Consider the following 18,087-nt stretch of genomic DNA (forward strand, 5'->3'; position numbering starts at 1 on the left):
TTACCTTTCTCCAGGAACGCTTTGTGAAGCTCGGTTCACTCTTCAATCACAATGTTTTCATTTATGGTGTTCTACGACCGTCTTCCCTTAGGAATGTGGTTTTAATGAACTTTTTAATTGGTCAGGCCAAGTTTGCAATTTACAAGTCCAGGAAGAAAAAAATGGGAAACGCTTCTGACTCTTCATATGATGTACTGCTCACCTTTAAAGCTCTTGTAAGTGCAAGATTAAAGCTGAAGTACCGGTTTTTTAAAATGAACAAGAATTTAACATGTTTTAAAGAAAAGTGGGTTTTTAATGATGTCATATGCAAACTTGATGATGATGATTTGATAATAATTTCTCCTTGAGACCATTTTAATTTGTGTTTCTTTCTTTGTGACTGTACATAACTGATCTTTTTCACTTTTGTAATAAAAGGAAGAAACAGTCTCTCTCTCTCTCTCTCTCTCTCTCTCTGTTCCGGCTTTCGTGGCAGGCGGTTCCAGTTGCATTGTCTCTGTTGTACTGGGCAGTCGCATTTTCGCTCTCCTGTTCTGGGCTGCGGGAAAGGCGGGCATCCTTCTCTCTCTCGTGTTGTTGGATCCTGACGGCTGCACTTCGTGTCGTGCTTGCCTGGGAAGTTCGGGATGGTTGAAGCTCGGTGCAGCCGAGCGAGAAGGACCGAGAGAGGAGCTCTGGCCTGTTTGTGTCGCATCGGTTGCTTGCGGTGAACGCTACTTCGCGCCAACACATGTTTTGCCACGCAGGGACGCAGGACCTGTGAAGGCCCCCGAACCGTCGTGGAAACGGGAGGTGAGTATCAGCCAACGCACCACACTACATTTTGTTTTTAATTTTGTTTTCCCCTTGTGTTGTATACGGTATACGCCTCAGAGTTAAAGCTCGTTTGGTCATCTGTCGCACTGAGGTCTTCACTACAGGGTGGACACGACAATATATATATATATGAAGGAACTGCGCTCCAACGCGAGTCGAAAGAATTGACGCGACCAAAGACGGAATTCGTCCGAGTTGCTTTATTGAAACAAAACAGCTCAGGTATTCTGACAAGCCCGTTTATCGGGCAGCAATATATATACACATTTATGTCGGGAAGTTTGCCCGGCAAAAGCTATACCGGGCATGCCCGGGTGTCAAGGGCGAGCCTTGGAAAGGCGAGTCTGGACCTGCCCGGGCGTGTTTGGCTGCGGCCTGGCAAGTCGAGGCTGGGCGTGCCCGGGCGCTCTGGACGAGCACTGGAAAGGCGATAGCGGGCGTGCCCGGGCACTCTGGGCGAGCCCTGGAAAGGCGATAGCGGGCATGCCCGGACGCTCTGGGCGAGCCCTGAAAAGGCGATAGCGGGCATGCCCGGACGCTCTGGGCGAGCCCTGGAAAGGCGAGAGCGGGCATGCCCGGGAAAGACGAGACCGGGCGTGCCCGGGAGGTTCGGGCGTGCCCGGGAACATTGAGTCCGGGCATGCCCGGGAGAGGCGCGTCTGGCCGTGTTCTGGCCGGTGCAAGGCGATTGTGTGCATCCAGCGGTAACCGCTACATATATATATATATATATATATATATATATATATATGTTAAAGGGGGGGGGGGCACAAAGCGCCTCTCCCTTTATATAAGGGATCGTTTCTCTGTATGCAGCTTTAACATGGGGACTGAAAATACATTTCTCGGCTATTACTTGACGAAATCGTCTGCAAATGTCAGTAGTAAATGTTTGTACGCTCATATCTCAAGGGCTATACATTGAAACTATCTGAAGCTTGGAATATACATTGGCCAATAGGTCTAGTTAATGGCTTTCGAAACAAATTCCACCTAAGTGCCATAGTTTTTGCTTTAAAATTAAATATAAATATATATATACATAAATAAATATATAAAAATATATATACACACTTTATAGCTCTTCAAAATATTATTACCCAAATGTAATGTGCTGGATTTATGGCCTAAGGGATAACGTATCAGATGCTCCAAGCTGGTGATTGTGCTTTCGAATCCTGCCTGGGTTGAATATTTTTTCCCCTTACTTTTGCAAATCTTTTATATCGTCTTGAATAAAGTCTTGTGCATTTTGCATTTTGTTCGTATTTAAAATGTATCTTGTGAAAAATGCCAGGGGCATATAAAATGCCTCTTTATATTGTATGTGCCATGTGGCATAGTATCGAAAAGAAGGGACATTCCATAGCTTATAGAAAATGTCTAACAATACAAAATAAGGGACATTCAAAAAAATCTCGTGTGCATGCTGTACTACACTTGTGTTCTTAGGAGGAACCAAGTAATGCTCTGGAAAGGTTCATATAAAGGGGCGCCAACTAAATTCATACACCTGCGTGTGGGAGTGAATGTATTTTATTTGCCAGATGTATGGCGCAAGAAAGCTGAAATTGGGACGGAAGTTCACCTTTTAGCATGAGAACAACTCGAAGCACACAGCCAAAGCTACACTGGAGTAGCTGGGGAACAAAAAAGATAAATGTCCTTGAGTGGTCCAGTCAGTTTCCCGACCTAAATCCAATCGAAAATCTGTGGCAAGACTTGAAGATTGCTGTCCATCAACGCTCCCTATGCAACTTGACTGAGCTTGAACAGTTTTGTACAGAAGAATGAGCAAATAGTGCCCAATGAAGGTGGGCAAAGTTGGTAGAGACCTATTACAACAGCCTCGCAGATATAATTGCTGTCAAAGGTGCTCCCAACAAGTATTAACTCAGGGGGGTGAACACTATCCAACCAAGATTAACCAGTTTTGTCTTTTAATTCATTTTCTGAAATTTGTAGAATTTTGTTTCCACTTGGAAGTTGTGGGTTACGATGTGTAAAGGTGGAAAAAGGCTGATTTAATGCAATTTAATTCCATGTTATATGGCAACAAAAAGTGAAAAATTTGAAAGGATTGTAGACTTTCATTCGGCACAAGATATATCTAAATATCTATAAAGCTCAGTTGACTTTTTGCTCCACCAAATAACAGCGAAACGGAGTTGAGTAAAAGGGTGAAAATTCTTCAGATGCTGTGATAAATAACTACCTCTGTCGGATTGAATGTTTGAAAGAGAATAGACGTCTGGATCAATTTCTGAATTAAATTTAAATCCCGATTTATATATATATATATACGTATATATATATATATATATATATATATATATATATATATATATATATATATATATATATATATATATATATATATATATAAACGCGAGTTGTCTGTGTGTGTGTCCGCGTTGTATTCAGAGATGGCTGAACTGATCTTCATCAAACTTTCAGAGGTTCATCAGTGAGTGCCTGGGAGTGTTTTAGGCCAAAAAAAAAAATTAAAAAAAGAGGTTCGTTTTTTTGGAGTTTAAAAAAATAAAATAAAATAAAAATTGCGCGATAGTGCCGAAGCCTTTTTAAACGAATGACAGTTATATAGAAGTACACATTCGCATAAATAAATACAAAACAATTACCAGACATTTGAATACAAATAAATCAAACAATTCCGGAAGTGTATGAATTTGGGAGTATGGCTTCTTCTTCTTCACTTAACTCAGAAACGTGAGCCACATTCACTCAGAAACGTGGGCCACTCCCTTTCCTCTCCTGCCTCCCCCCTCCCCTCCCCCCCTCCCCCTCTCCCCCCCCCCTCTCCCCACCTTTCCCCCCTCCTTCCCTCCTTCCCCCCTCCCCTCCACACTCTCCCCTCTCCTACCCCTCCTCCTCCCCCCTCCTCCCCTCCACTCCCCTTCCCCCCTCCCCTTTAAGATATAAATTCTCTGTAAAAGAGCCTCCACTTCTGACTGCTCCCCTGCCCCCTCCTCCCTTCCCCTTCCCCCTTCCCCTCCCCCTCCCCTCCTCTCCACCCCTCCCCCCTCTCACCACCCTTCCCCACTCCTTCCCCCTACCCCTTCCCCCCGCCCCTCCCTTCCCCTCACCCTCCCTACCCTCCCCCCTCCCCTCCCCATCCCCTTCCCCCCTCCCCTCCCCATCCCCTTCCCCCCTCCCCTCCCCTTTAAGATATAAATTCTCAGTAAAAGAGTTTCCACTTCTGACTGCTCCCCTTCCCCCTCCTCATCTCCCCTTCCCCCCCTCCCCTCCCCCTCTCCCTCCCCCCCTCTCCTCCCCTCCCCCCCCCCCTCTCCTCCCCTCCCCCCTGTTCCCCTCCGCTCCCCTCCCCCCCCCCCCGTTCCCCACCCCTCCCCCACCCGGCAACGCCGGGTACTTCTGTTAGTATTTATATATATGTGTGTTTATATATGTATATGCTCAAAATGAACAGGCACAAGTATCCGCACATACATCATGCAAACCAAATCCCATTTCAATTTGTACAGAACAAGCACAAGCTTATCCCAACCCACAGTGGAACCGTGGAACAACTGTAAACTCAAAATTAATTTCATTCATATCTGCCATATTCAACAGTTTTACCCGAATGCGTAAACACTATTGCCATCACAATCCTGTATTGCTTTTCCATAATGCATCATGTCTTTACAAATACAGATACAATAATCATGCTTTTGTCGATTCCAGTTTGCCCTCCTGAGTCATGACTTTGTCCAAGTAGCTCATAAGGCCATCTGGATGGAAAATATGGATTGGCCAGCCAGCTGGTGCAAAGCATATTTTGGGATGTTTAACATTCACGGATTCATCCGTCAACAGATGGGAGAACCTCTTGATGCACAACACAGCATGCTTTGACACTTTGTGGCCTCATGACATGAAATAATTTGCAACAGCTTTTTAAAATTCATGCAAATTCAAATCTAGATAGTGGGACCTTGGGTGGAGGAAGGCCCATGCATGTAGTAGTAACTATAAATTTAAATGAGGGATTTTTTTTTTTTTTTTTTTTTTTTTTGCGAAACGGGTCAGGGGTTCCTCGGGCCCGCTCCCTGAACTCCGGACCTGAAGTCACCGGTCACGGATAACTCTACAGTCGTGTGTTGCGAGCGAACCACGGACGCCGATTGAAATCGCCAAATTGGGCGGGGATCTCGCTCCTTTAATAACACGTTACCTTACCAGTGGTTTGGTGATCCTGGTATGTAAGAGGGAAATATACACATACATACATTTACAATGCCTTCAGAAAGTAATTATAACCCTTGACTTTGTCACATTTTGTTGTTACAGGCTGAATTTAAAATTGCGTAATTGAGATTTTATCTACACATAACCCATAATGTCAGTGGAATTTTTTTTCTATAAATTTTTCCAAAAAAATTCAAAATGAAAAGCTGAAATGTCTTGAGTCATAAGAATCCAACCCCTTTGCTATGACACTCCAAAATGAGCTCAGGTGCATCTAATTTCCTTTGATCATCCTTGAGATGTCTTTGCAACTTGATTGGAGTCCACCTGTGGCCCATTACATTGAATGGACATGATTTAGACAGAAACTCACCTTTCCATATAAGGTGCCAGAGTTGGCAGTGCATGTCAGAGCAGAACTCTACCATGAAGTCCAAGGAATTGTCATTAGAACTCTGAGATAGAATTGTGAGGAAGAATAAATCTGGGAAAGGGTATAAAACAATTTTGAGAGTGTTTAAAGTTCCCAAGAGCATATTGAGCTCCATCATTAAGAAATGGAACAAATATGGGACAGCCCAGACTCTTCCTAGAGCTGGCCGTCCAATAAACTGAGCAACCAAGCAAAAAGGACTCTGGACATGCGGGTGACCAATAACGAATGGCCACTCTGACAGAACTACAGAGTTCCTTGGCTGAGATGGGAGAACCTGCCAGAAGGACAATGGTCTCTACAACACTTCACAAATCTAGGCTTTATGGGAGAGTGGCCAGATAGAAGCTACTCCTGAGAAAAAGGCACATGATAGCACGCCTGGAGTTTACAAAAAGGCACGTGAAAGATTGGGAGCATGAGGCAAAATATTCTGTGGTCTGATGAGATGAAAATTGAACTCTTTGATCTGAATGCAAAATGCAATGTCTGGCAGAAACTGAGCACAGCTCACCACCCATCCAATAGCATCCCTAACGTGAAGCATGGTTGTGGCCGCATCATGCTATGAGGATGCCTTTGAGCAGCAGGGACTGGGAGACTTGTAAAGATACAGTGCATTCAGAAAGTATTCAGACCCCTTCACTTTTTTCACATTTTGTTATGTTGCAGCCTTATGCTGAAATCGTTTAAATTCATTTTTCCCCTCATCAATCCACACTCAATACCCCATAATGACAAAGAGAAAACAGGATTTTAGAAAATTTTGCAAATTTATTAAAAAGAAAAACTGGAATATCATATTGACATAAGTATTCATTCCCTTTGCCATGGCACTTGAAATTTAGCTCAGACACCTCCCATTTCTCTTGATCATCTTTGAGATGTTTCTACACCTCGATTGGAGTCCACCTGTGGTAAATTCAAGTGATTGGACATGATTTGGAAAGGCACACACCTGTCTATATAAGGTCTCACAGCTGACAATGCATATCAGAGCAAAAACCAAGCCATGAGGTCGACGGAACTGCCTGCAGAGCTCAGAGACAGGATTGTGTCGAGGCACAGATCTGGGGAAGCCTACAAAAAAATTCTGCTGCATTGAAGGTTCCCAAGAGCACAGTGGCCTCCATTATTCTTAAATGGAAGAAGTTTGGAACAACCAGGACTCTTCCTAGAGCTGGCCACCCGGCCAAACTGAGCAATCGGGGGAGAAGGGCCTTGGTAAGAGAGGTGACCAAGAACCCGATGGTCACTCTGGCTGAGCTCCTGAGATCCTGTGTGGAGAAATGGAGATGGGAGAAACTTCCAGAAGGACAACCATCGCTGCAACACTCCACCGATCTGGGCTTTATGGCAGAGTGGCCAGACGGAAGCCTCTCCGCAGTGAAAGACACATGAAAGCCCGCTTGGAGTTTGCAAAAAAGCACCGAAAGAACTCTCAGACTGTGAGAAACAAGATTCTGTGTCTGATGAAACCAAGATTGAACTGTTTGGCCCCAATTCTATGCGTCATGTCTGGAGGAAACCAGGCACCGCTCATCACCTGCCCAATACCATCCCAACGGTGAAGCATGGTGGTGGCTGCATCATGCTGTGGGGGTGTTTTTCAGCAGCAGGGACTGGGGGACTGGTTAGGGTTGAGGGAACAATGAACGGAGCAAAGTACAGAGATATCCTTAATGAAAACCTGAAACAGAGCACTCAGGACCTCAGACTGGGCTGAAGGTTCACCTTCCAACAAGACAATGACCCAAAGCACACAGCCAAGACAACGCAGGAGTGGCTTAGGGACAACTCTGTGAAGGTCCTTGAGTGGCCCAGCCAGAGCCCTGACTTGAGCCCAATCGAACATCTCTGGATAGACTTGAAAATGGCTGTCTACCGACGGTCCCCATCCAATCTGACAGAGCTTGAGAGGATCTGCAGAGAAGAATGGCAGAAAATCCCCAAATCCAGGTGTGCAAAGCTTGTCGCGTCATACCCAAGAAGATCCGAGGCTGTCATCCCTGCCAAAGGTGCTTCAACTAAGTACTGAGTTAAGGGTCTGAATACTTATGTAAATGTGATATTTCAGTTTTTTCTTTTTAATAAATTTGCAAAACTTTCTAAAATCCTGTTTTCTCTTTGTCATTATGAGGTATTGAGTGTAGATTGATGAGGGAAAAAATGAATTTAAATGATTTCGCAATAAGGCTGCAACATAACAAAATGTGAAAAAAGTGAAGGGGTCTGAATACTTTCTGAATGCACTGTAGATGGAACAATGAATGGAGCCAAATACAAGTTAATCCTTGAGAAGAACCTGCTTCAGCATGCCAAAGACCTTTGACTGCGGTGAAGAGTTGTTACTTTCCATCAGGAAAATGACCACAAACATACCGCCAAAGCAAGAGTGGAATGGCTTCAGAACAAGAACGTGAAAGTCCGTGAGTGCCCAGCCAAAGTCCAGACTTGAATCGCAATGAGAAACTGTGGAAAGACTTGAAGATTGCTCCTCATTGATGCTCCCCATCCAACTTGACAGTGCTTGAGCAAATCTGCAAAGAAAAATGGGAGAAACTCCCTAAATCCGGATGTGCAAAGCCTTCTTGTGAAACTGCCAAAATCAAGACTCTCTGTTCACCTTCACTCTTTCATTCCTCTTTCGCCCCACTACACCTCTGGAACAAACTCCCACACTCTCTTAAATCCCACTCTTCCCCAGGTCTTTAAAACAGCTGTTCACGGCCATCTAATATCTTCACTGACTCAAGACATTTCAGCATTTCATTTTTAATTATTTGGCAAAAAAAATATGTATATATTCCACTTTGACATTGTGGTGTATTATTTGTAGATCAATGAGAAAAAAAATCTAAATTCAATCCATTTTTAATTCACGCTGTAATACAACAAAATGTGAAAAAAGTCGAGGAGTGTGAATACTTTCTGAAGGCCCTATATCTGTATATTGAAAAATCGAAAACCGAGTTTCTTGGATTATTGTTCCTTGTTCGTATGACTTTTTGAATGTGTGAGGTAAAGTTGAGTCCAGCGAGTGGTCTTCTTTTGGGACTACGTCGGTAATGTGTACTGGACATGGAAAATCCTTGGGCGGAGAGGGAAAGAAAGGCAGAAGGAAGTGAGGAAGGATTTTTTTCAAGGATCTTCTTTTACATAAACATTTCATTGAACAACCACTCATGATTTATTTTTCTGCTGTCTTTATTCGACAGCATACTTAATAAGCATAATAATAAAAAGCTTGTTGTTATTGAAGAATCTGTTTTGTTGTTAATGAAGAATATTGAATCCTTGTTTTTATTGAAATTCATTCACAACCAGTGAAGAAATTTATCCAGAAAAGAATAGATTCTTCCAATTTTTAGCTCCATACAACGGCTCCCTTGACTTCAACAAGAAAACAGATTATCTTAACTCATGAGGCACCCGTGCTATGCACGGGTGGGAGGCCAGAAGCAAACATACAATGCAGAAACGGCGAATGCTAAAGCATGAAACCAATACATTTCACATTCCTGTAGCACCTTCAGTCGCACGTCAAACATGGACAGCAAGTTCGTGAAGGACTTCCATGAAAAACGTACCGGTAAGCAAACAAACGGTACGTTCACGTATAGAAACATCGATCTCGTGGGACCGTGGCGAATCTGCATATGGCGATCCGCGAATTTCACGTTTAGAAAATATAAACAATCACGGCATTTCATCATTCATTTGAACTCGATATCTCTTTTTTCATTCCAAACAGCATAACTCCAATCACAAATTAAATAGCATTATTATAAAAAATAAACTTTTAACAAATTGTTAATGTTTCCTTCATTGTAAAAACTACCAAGTCAACAGTTAAAAGGATTTTGAGCCAATAGGTGTTACGGCCTTGGCAAGATTGATGGAGACAGCGACCTGTTAGCTTATACACCGCCCAAATAGCTATGTGGAATTCTCTCATGTAGAGATTAAACCCATGTCGTTTGAACTTTGGCCGAGGTCATTATTTACTTTTAATGATGTTTATATACGAATCAAAAAGAAGATAATTGGTTTTGGGTCGTCCTTTCCGCATATCTCGCAGGATTGTGAGTTGGATAGACGACTGTGATGGCGGGGAGGGGGTTGGCATTCTCTCAAGCAGGGATTCAACCCATGTCCTTATAAAAAGTCTTTGTCCGAGGTCATTATTTTTAACTGTGTGCTTTCATTCGTCAGGTTGCGATCGGTGCAGCCGTTTGTGTGGTACCCGAGAAAAGAGCATTAAGCGGGAGTCCAAATCGGAAAATGCTGGAGAACAAAGCTGAAATTGGAAAAGCAACATGGCGTATTTTACTCCAGGGCATCTCAGGATTACCCACCCAAAATATCATTGCGATCGGTTCAGCCATTTTAACGGTACCTTCGAAAGGACGGACAGACAGACGAACGGACATTTGGTGAATTATAGTAAGATAAGTCTCGATAAGAAAACAGATTATCTTGATAAGTCTCGATAAGAAAACAGATTATCTTTATATGTCTCAATGAGAAAACAGATTATCTTGATAAGTCTCGATAACAAAACAAATGATCTCGTTAAGTCTCGATAAGAAAACAGTTTCTCTCGATAAGAAAACAGTTTCTCTCCATAAGAAAACAGTTTCTCTCGATAAGAAAACAGTTTCTCTCGATAAGAAAACAGTTTCTCTCGATAAGAAAACAGTTTCTCTCGATAAGAAAACAGTTTCTCTCGATAAGAAAACAGTTTCTCTCGATAAGAAAACAGTTTCTCTCCATAAGTCTCGATAAGAAAACAGTTTCTATCGATAAGTCTAGATAAGAAAAGAGATTCTCTCGATAAGTCTTGATAAGAAAACAGATTATCATGCTAAGTCTCGATAAGAAACAGATTATCTCGATAAGTCTCGATAAGAAAACAGATTCTCGCGATAAGTCTCAATAAGAAAACAGATTATCTCGATAAGTCTTGATAGGAAAACAGTTTCTCTCGATATGTCTCGATAAGAAAACAGATTCTATCGATAAGTCTCGATAAGAAAACAGTTTCTCTCGATGAGTCTCGATCAGAAAACAGACTATCTCGCTCAGTCTCAATAAGAAAGCAGATTCTCTCGAAAAGCCGCGATAAGAAAAGAGATTATCTCGCTCAGTCTCGATAATAAACAGATTAACTCGCGACGTCTCCATAAGAAAACAGATTATCTCGATAAGTCTCGGTAAGAAAATAAATTATCTGGATAAGTCTCGATAAGAAAACAGATTCTCTCGATAAGTCTCGATAAGAAAACAGATTCTCTGGATAAGTCTCAATAAGAAATCAGATTGTCTCGATTAGAAAACAGATTATCTCTCTAATCCTCAATAAGAAAACAGATTATCTCGATAAGAAAACATATTCTCTTGATAAGTCTCGATAAGAAAACAGATTATCTCGAGAGAAGTCTCAAGAAGAAAACAGATTATTTCGATAAGTCTCGATAAGAAAACAGATTATCTCGATAAGTCTCGATAAGAAAACATATTCTCTCGATAAGTCTCAATAAGAAAACAGATTATCTCGATAAGTCTCGATAAGAAAACATTCTCTCGATAAGTCTCAAGAAGAAAACAGATTATTTCGATAAGTCTCGATAAGAAAACAGATTATCTCGATAAGTCTCGATAAGAAAACATATTCTCTTGATAAGTCTCAATAAGAAAACAGATTATCTCGAGAGAAGTCTCAATAAGAAAACAGTTTCTCTCGATAAGTCTCGACAAAAAAACAGATTATCTCGATAAGTCTCGATAAGAAAACAGATTACTTTTATATGTCTCTATAAGAAAACAGATTATTTCGAAAAGTCTCGATAAGAAAACCAATTCTCTCGATAAGTCTCGATAAGAAAACAGATTATCTTGATAAGTCTCGGTAAGAAAACAGATTGTCTCAATAAGTCTCAACAAGAAATCAGATTATCTTTATAAGTCTCAATAAGAAAACAGATTATCTTGATAAGTCTCGATAAGAAAACAGATTCTCTTGATAAGTCTCAATAAGAAAACAAATTATCTTTATCTATATAATAAAAGGCAATGTCTGTTTGTGGTGTCGTTAGGTATACAAATCCATCCGTATGCGCCTACTTCGAGGTCTTAATGGTGCACAACTCGGGGTAGTTTTATATGGGGAATCCAATGGCAGTCTTTAAAATTACAGAAATCGCACCCTCACCCCCCTAGCTCGAACTAAAAAAAAAAAAACCCCCAAAAGGCAGGACCACGAAATATCCTTTTTCTATTGGACAATTTAAATAGTCTCCGCCTCCCTAAGGTCTCCGCCCCTCCTAATAATCCTATATAAGCCATGGCGTTACTTCAACATTCATTTTAGTAGCGAACGTTTTCGCCACGTTTCTTCAATATTATTATTATTCCTATTTCTCCGATTTATTCCTATTTTTTTTATTCCAATTTATTCCTACCTTCGAAAATCTCTGATTTATTCCTATTTTACAAGTAAAGCGAACGTTTTAAACGAGCATTTTCTCCACATCTTCCCATTATCAAACGAAAAGCGACAGTTTTCCCTACTACGATGCCACCCAAAAAGCGGCCAAATTTCGGAAAGTCGCCTGCAGCCCTCCATATGCACACACGAAGAGAAGCACGGACAGATGCGGAACATCAGCAGGAACTTCAAACCCTGGCACGCAGGCGATCAGCTCTTATAGCCCAAGAGACACTCGAGGAAAGACAGTCACGACTCCAAGAAAACGCTACCAGACGAAGAGCTGAAAGGCAGCAGGAAGCACTAGAACAGAGGCAGTCTCGCCTCCAAGAACAGGTCTCCTGACAGTCAATTCGACGGCAGGAGGAAACTCCAGATGAACGTCAGACAAGGCTTCAAAGAGATAGGACAAGTCATGCTGAGGTAAGATCTCGACCATTCACTATGCAACAGTGGTACCAAGGTGCTTTCAACTATGATCCAAACCATGATTATGCATCACACGAATTAGTGACCATTGGTTCCATGTCTAAGATTTGTGACAAGTGTAGCGCCAAAAAGTGGGATCAAGAAACACCAGGCATGTGTTTCACTAATGGCAAAGTTCAGCTGACTATGCTTCCTGAACCACCTGATCCACTTTATGATCTTCTTATTGGCACCACTCCAGAGTCCAAACATTTCCTTCAGAATATTCGGAAATACAATTGTGCCTTTCAAATGACGTCATTCGGCACCAATGTCATCACAGAGGGAGGATTCATGCCAACATTCAAAGTTCAGGGACAGATTTACCACAGGATAGGGCCCTCCAGCATCTACCAAATGAACAGCCTCGGTATTTGCAGATATACTTTGTTGGAGATCTTCAACAACAGGCCCAGAGTAGATACAACAGCAACCAGGGTACAAGATTTGATTTAATTTTGAAGCTGCAAGAAATGCTTCATTCAAGTAATAGCTATGTCGAAAGTTTTAAATATGCCCTTGAGAATGCTCCGACCCTGGAATTTCAGATCATCATTGATTCTGACAAAAGACCATCCGGTGAGCATGCACGCCGATTCAATGCTCCGGAACGTAATGAGGTGGCTGTCATGACTGGCACTGGCGCACACTCCCGCACACTAAACAAAATGAATTCAACAACCTCACAACTGAAGTTTTAAGAGAGACCTCATACAACATTGATGCACTGACAAGATATGTCGATGAAAATGAACCCATGCTGTTGGAAGATCAGAGGGCAGCTTACTCTGCTATTATTGACAGAGTTCGCCACCAGAAAGGAGGTATCTTTTTCTTCGATGCTCCCGGAGGAACAGGAAAAACCTTTGTCATTAAACTATTGCTGGCCAAAGTTCGCCAACAGAAGCGAATAGCTGTTGCTGTTGCTTCTTCAGGCATTGCTGCCACCTTACTTCCAGGAGGTCGTACTGCCCATTCTGCATTCAAGCTTCCGGTAGACCTAGCCATCAATGATGCCACTGTTTGCAGGATTACCAAAACTTCTGGAGCTGGTCAAGTTCTAAAGAGATGTCACTTAATTGTTTGGGATGAATGCACAATGGCCCATAAAAGAGCATTAGAGGCACTTGACAGAACATTGCAAGATTTGTGTAATTGCAAGGCCCCAATGGGAGGAGTCACTGTTCTACTGCCAGGTGACTTTCAGCAGACATTGCCTGTAATTCCCAGGGGAACCAGACCTGATGAAATCCGTGCTTGCCTGAAGTCATCATTCTTGTGGCACCATGTCAAGACCATGACCCTGTCAACAAACGTGAGAGCACGTCTTTTTGGTGATCAGCTTTCTGCCCAGTTTGCTCAGAATCTGCTACAGCTTGGAGAAGGGCAAGTAACTGTACTTGCTGATGGTACCATAAATCCAGCTGCGATCAGCACTGTGGTCATTTCAGTCAACGATTTGATAGGAAAGGTGTTCCCAAACTTTCAGCACCATTATCAAAATCACAAATGGTGTGCGAGAGGGCAATTCTGGCACCACAAAACACCACAGTCAATGCAGTAAACGATCAACTCTTGCAAGCAATACCTGGAGACTCACGTACATACAAATCTGTTGACACTGTTGTTGATCAATCTGAAGTTGTAAACTACCCCACTGAATTTCTTAATTCGCTAGAACCACCTGGCCTGCCTCCTCATCGGCTTGAACTTAAAGTAGGAACACCAATAATGTTGCTATGCAATTTGGATCAGCCTCGACTGTGCAATGGCACAAGACTTGTGGTCAAGTAATTAATGGCCCGTGTTATTGAGGCCACTATTCTCACTGGTAGTGGCAACGGTGAGGACGTCTTCATTCCTCACATTCCTCTCATACCATCTGACCTACCCTTTCAGTTCAAGAGACTTCAGTTTCCTGTCAGGGTCAGTTTCGCCATGTCTATCAACAAATCACAAGGGCAAACATTAACAGTGGCAGGATTGCATCTGGAAGAGTCTTGATTTTCTCATGGTCAGCTATATGTAGGCTGTGCCAGAGTTGGAAGTCCCTGCAATCTTTTTGTTTGCACTCCAGCTGCAATGACTCACAACATCGTCTATACTGAAGTGCTGAAGTGAAATTGCCCATCATAAGTGGGGCTAAATTATCCAAAATGTCCTATAGATATATAGGTCAATTGCAAAATAAGCTATGACTAATAAGCAGTTGCGGACCATCAGTGGTGGTGCTATTAGAGTGTGGCTGGACTGCCAGTCTGGCAAGCTCTTAGTTCTAAAAAAAGGTCACAATACTCGATGACGGTATCGTGTCAAGGCGGGTGCACCTTTCCATAAAGGTGTGAAATGCCTACAGGAGTAAACCTGGAATAAAAAATCCGAGTGGCTGTTGGGAACCCACTCATGACCCAAATTCCCATGAAACCTCCCAAGCGAAGCCGGGTACTTCTGCTAGTAAGTCTCAATAAGAAAACAGATTATCTTGATAAGTCTCGATAAGAATACAGATTATCTCAATAAATCTCAAGAAGAAAACAGATTATCTCGCTAAGTCTCAATAAGAAAACAAATTATCTTTATAAGTCTCAATAAGAAAACAGATTATCTTTATAAGTCTCAATAAGAAAACAGATTATCTTGATAAGTATCGATAAGAAAACAGATTATCTCAATAAATCTCAAGAAGAAAACAGATTATCTTGATAAGTCTCGATAAGAAAACAGATTATCTCAATAAATCTCAAGAAGAAAACAGATTATCTCGATAAGTCTCGATAAGATAAGTCTCGATAAGAAAACAAATTATCCTGATAAGTCTCGAAAAGAAAACAGATTATCTTTATTAGTCTCAATAACAAAACAGATTATCTTGATAAGTCTCGATAAGAAAACAGATTATCTTGATAAGTCTCGATAAGAAAACAGATTATCTTGATAAGTATCGATAAGAAAACAGATTATCTCAATAAATCTCAAGAAGAAAACAGCTTATCTTGATAAGTCTCGATAAGAAAACAGATTATCTCAATAAATCTCAAGAAGAAAACAGATTATCTCGATAAGTCTCGATAAGATAAGTCTCGATAAGAAAACAAATTATCCTGATAAGTCTCGAAAAGAAAACAGATTATCTTTATTAGTCTCAATAACAAAACAGATTATCTTGATAAGTCTCGATAAGAAAACAGATTATCTTGATAAGTCTCGATAAGAAAACAGATTATCTCGATAAGTCTCGATGAGAAAACAAATTATCTCGATAAGTCTCGATAAGAAAACAAATTATCTTGATAAGTCTCGATAAGAAAACAAATTATCTTGATAAGTCTCAATAAGAAAACAAATTATCTTGATAAGTCTCGATAAGAAAACAAATTATCTTGATAAGTCTCGATAAGAAAACAGATTATCTTTATTAGTCTCGATAACAAAACAGATTATCTTGATAAGTCTCGATAAGTAAACAGATTATCTCGATAAGTCTCGATGAGAAAACAAATTATCTTGATAAGTCTCGATAAGAAAACAGAATAACTTGATAAGTCTCGATAAGAAATCAAATTATCTTGATAAGTCTCCATAAGAAAACAGATTATCTCGATAAGTCTCGATAAGAAAACAAATTATCTTGATAAGTCTCGATAAGAAAACAGATTATCTCGATAAGTCTCGATAAGAAAACAGATTATCTCGATAAGTCTCGATAAGAAAACAGATTATCTCGATAAGTCTCAATAAGAAAACAAATTATCTTTATAAGTCTCAATAAGAAAACAAATTATCTTGATAAGTCTCGATAAGAAAACAGAATAATTGATGTCTCGAAAAGAAATCAAATTATCTCGATAAGTCTCGATAAGAAAACAGATTATCTCGATAAGTCTCGATAAGAAAACAGATTATCTCGATAAGTCTCGATAAGAAAACAAATTATCTTGATAAGTCTCGATAAGAAAACACATTATCTTTATAAGTCTCGATAAGAAAACAGATTATCTATCTATAATTCCAGTAATCTCTGTGTGTATGTGTGTGTGTATGTGTGTGTGTATGTGTGTGTGTCTGTGACCGCTGTTTCTCGACAACCACGGGTCCGATATACTTGAAACTTGCCAGGTATATTGCTGGGGACCTGAGGATGTGCCTTTTCAAGGTTTCATATTAATCGGAGAAGTAGTTACCGAGCTATGTCCAAAAAACGATTCAACCAATCAGAGAGCAGCGAGCTATCACGTGTGCCGAACGTGGCGAACAGACTCTGCCTCGGACGGCACATTTGAGAGCGTATTCATTTATTTCACGTTGGCAAACTATGTTGGCGCTATGTTGGCGTTAAACTATGTTTTAAAACTAATTAAAACTAATTTGCGATTCATCGTAACTGCGATATGCGACCTTCCGGACAGTCAAATGAGGACGTCACTTCCGGACTTACGGATAGTCATAGTGACGACGTACTGATGCTGAACGTGGCGAGCAGACGCTGCCTCGGACGGCACATTTGAGAGCGTATTCATTTATTTGACGTTGCAATCTGTGTTGATTGTTGTAAGGTACGATCGATTGTAGTACACGTTTATAATAACTCTGCCGATACAGGCCCGATTAACTGCAGCGCCATCCGAGCTGCGGCGTCGGGACGATACATTCATTGTACGGTCACATCACGCACTTACGGGCACGCCCATGGGCCCATGGGCACGCCCATGCATGCATGGGCGAAGACATTTTTTTTTTTTTTTTTTTTTTTTTGGGCAAGGAACGGGCACCCACGTACGGGCACGTCCTAGTCTATCTATAATTCCAGTAATCTCTGTGTGTGTGTATGTGTGTATGTCTGTGACCGCTGTTTCTCGACAACCACGGGTCCGATATACTTGAAACTTGCCAGGTATATTGCTGGGGACCTGAGGATGTGCCTTTTCAAGGTTTCATATTAATCGGAGAAGTAGTTACCGAGCTATGTCCAAAAAACGATTCAACCAATCAGAGAGCAGCGAGCTATCACGTGTGCCGAACGTGGCGAACAGACTCTGCCTCGGACGGCACATTTGAGAGCGTATTCATTTATTTCACGTTGGCAAACTATGTTGCCGCTATGTTGGCGTTAAACTATGTTTTAAAACTATTTAAAACTAATTTGCGATTCATCGTAACTGCGATATGCGACCTTCCGGACAGTCAAATGAGGACGTCACTTCCGGACTTACGGATAGTCATAGTGACGCTGAACTGATGCTGAACGTGGCGAGCAGACGCTGTAAGGTACGATCGATTGTAGTACACGTTTATAATAACTCTGCCGATACAGGCCCGATTAACTGCAGCGCCATCCGAGCTGCGGCGTCGGGACGATACATTCATTGTACGGTCACATCACGCACTTACGGGCACGCCCATGCATGCATGGGCGAAGACTTTTTTTTTTTTTTTTTTGGCAAGGAACGGGCACCCACGTACGGGCACGTCCTAGTCTTTATAAGTCTCGATAAGAAAACAGATTATCTTGATAAGTCTCGATAAGAAAACAGATTATCTTTATAAGTCTCGATAAGAAAACAGATTATCTTGATAAGTCTCGATAAGAAAACAGATTATCTTTATAAGTCTCGATAAGAAAACAGATTATCTTGATAAGTCTCGATAAGAAAACAGATTATCTTGA

At 41.4% G+C, this 18,087-nt stretch overlaps 1 long non-coding RNA gene across 1 annotated transcript in view; it reads left to right on the top strand.

The window, feature by feature from the left end:
• Window positions 1–753: 753 nt before the first annotated feature.
• The window catches only part of LOC144893023 (uncharacterized), a 58,682-nt gene continuing 41,348 nt past the window's right edge, over window positions 754–18,087 (top strand). Inside the window, exon 1 of the long non-coding RNA XR_013624185.1 lies at window positions 754–795. This is a non-coding gene — a long non-coding RNA (uncharacterized LOC144893023). The remainder of the gene's footprint in view (window positions 796–18,087) is intronic.

The sequence above is a fragment of the Myxine glutinosa genome, chromosome 7 (assembly GCF_964187855.1).
Source record: "Myxine glutinosa chromosome 7, kmMyxGlut1.1, whole genome shotgun sequence".
NCBI lineage: Eukaryota > Metazoa > Chordata > Myxini > Myxiniformes > Myxinidae > Myxine > Myxine glutinosa.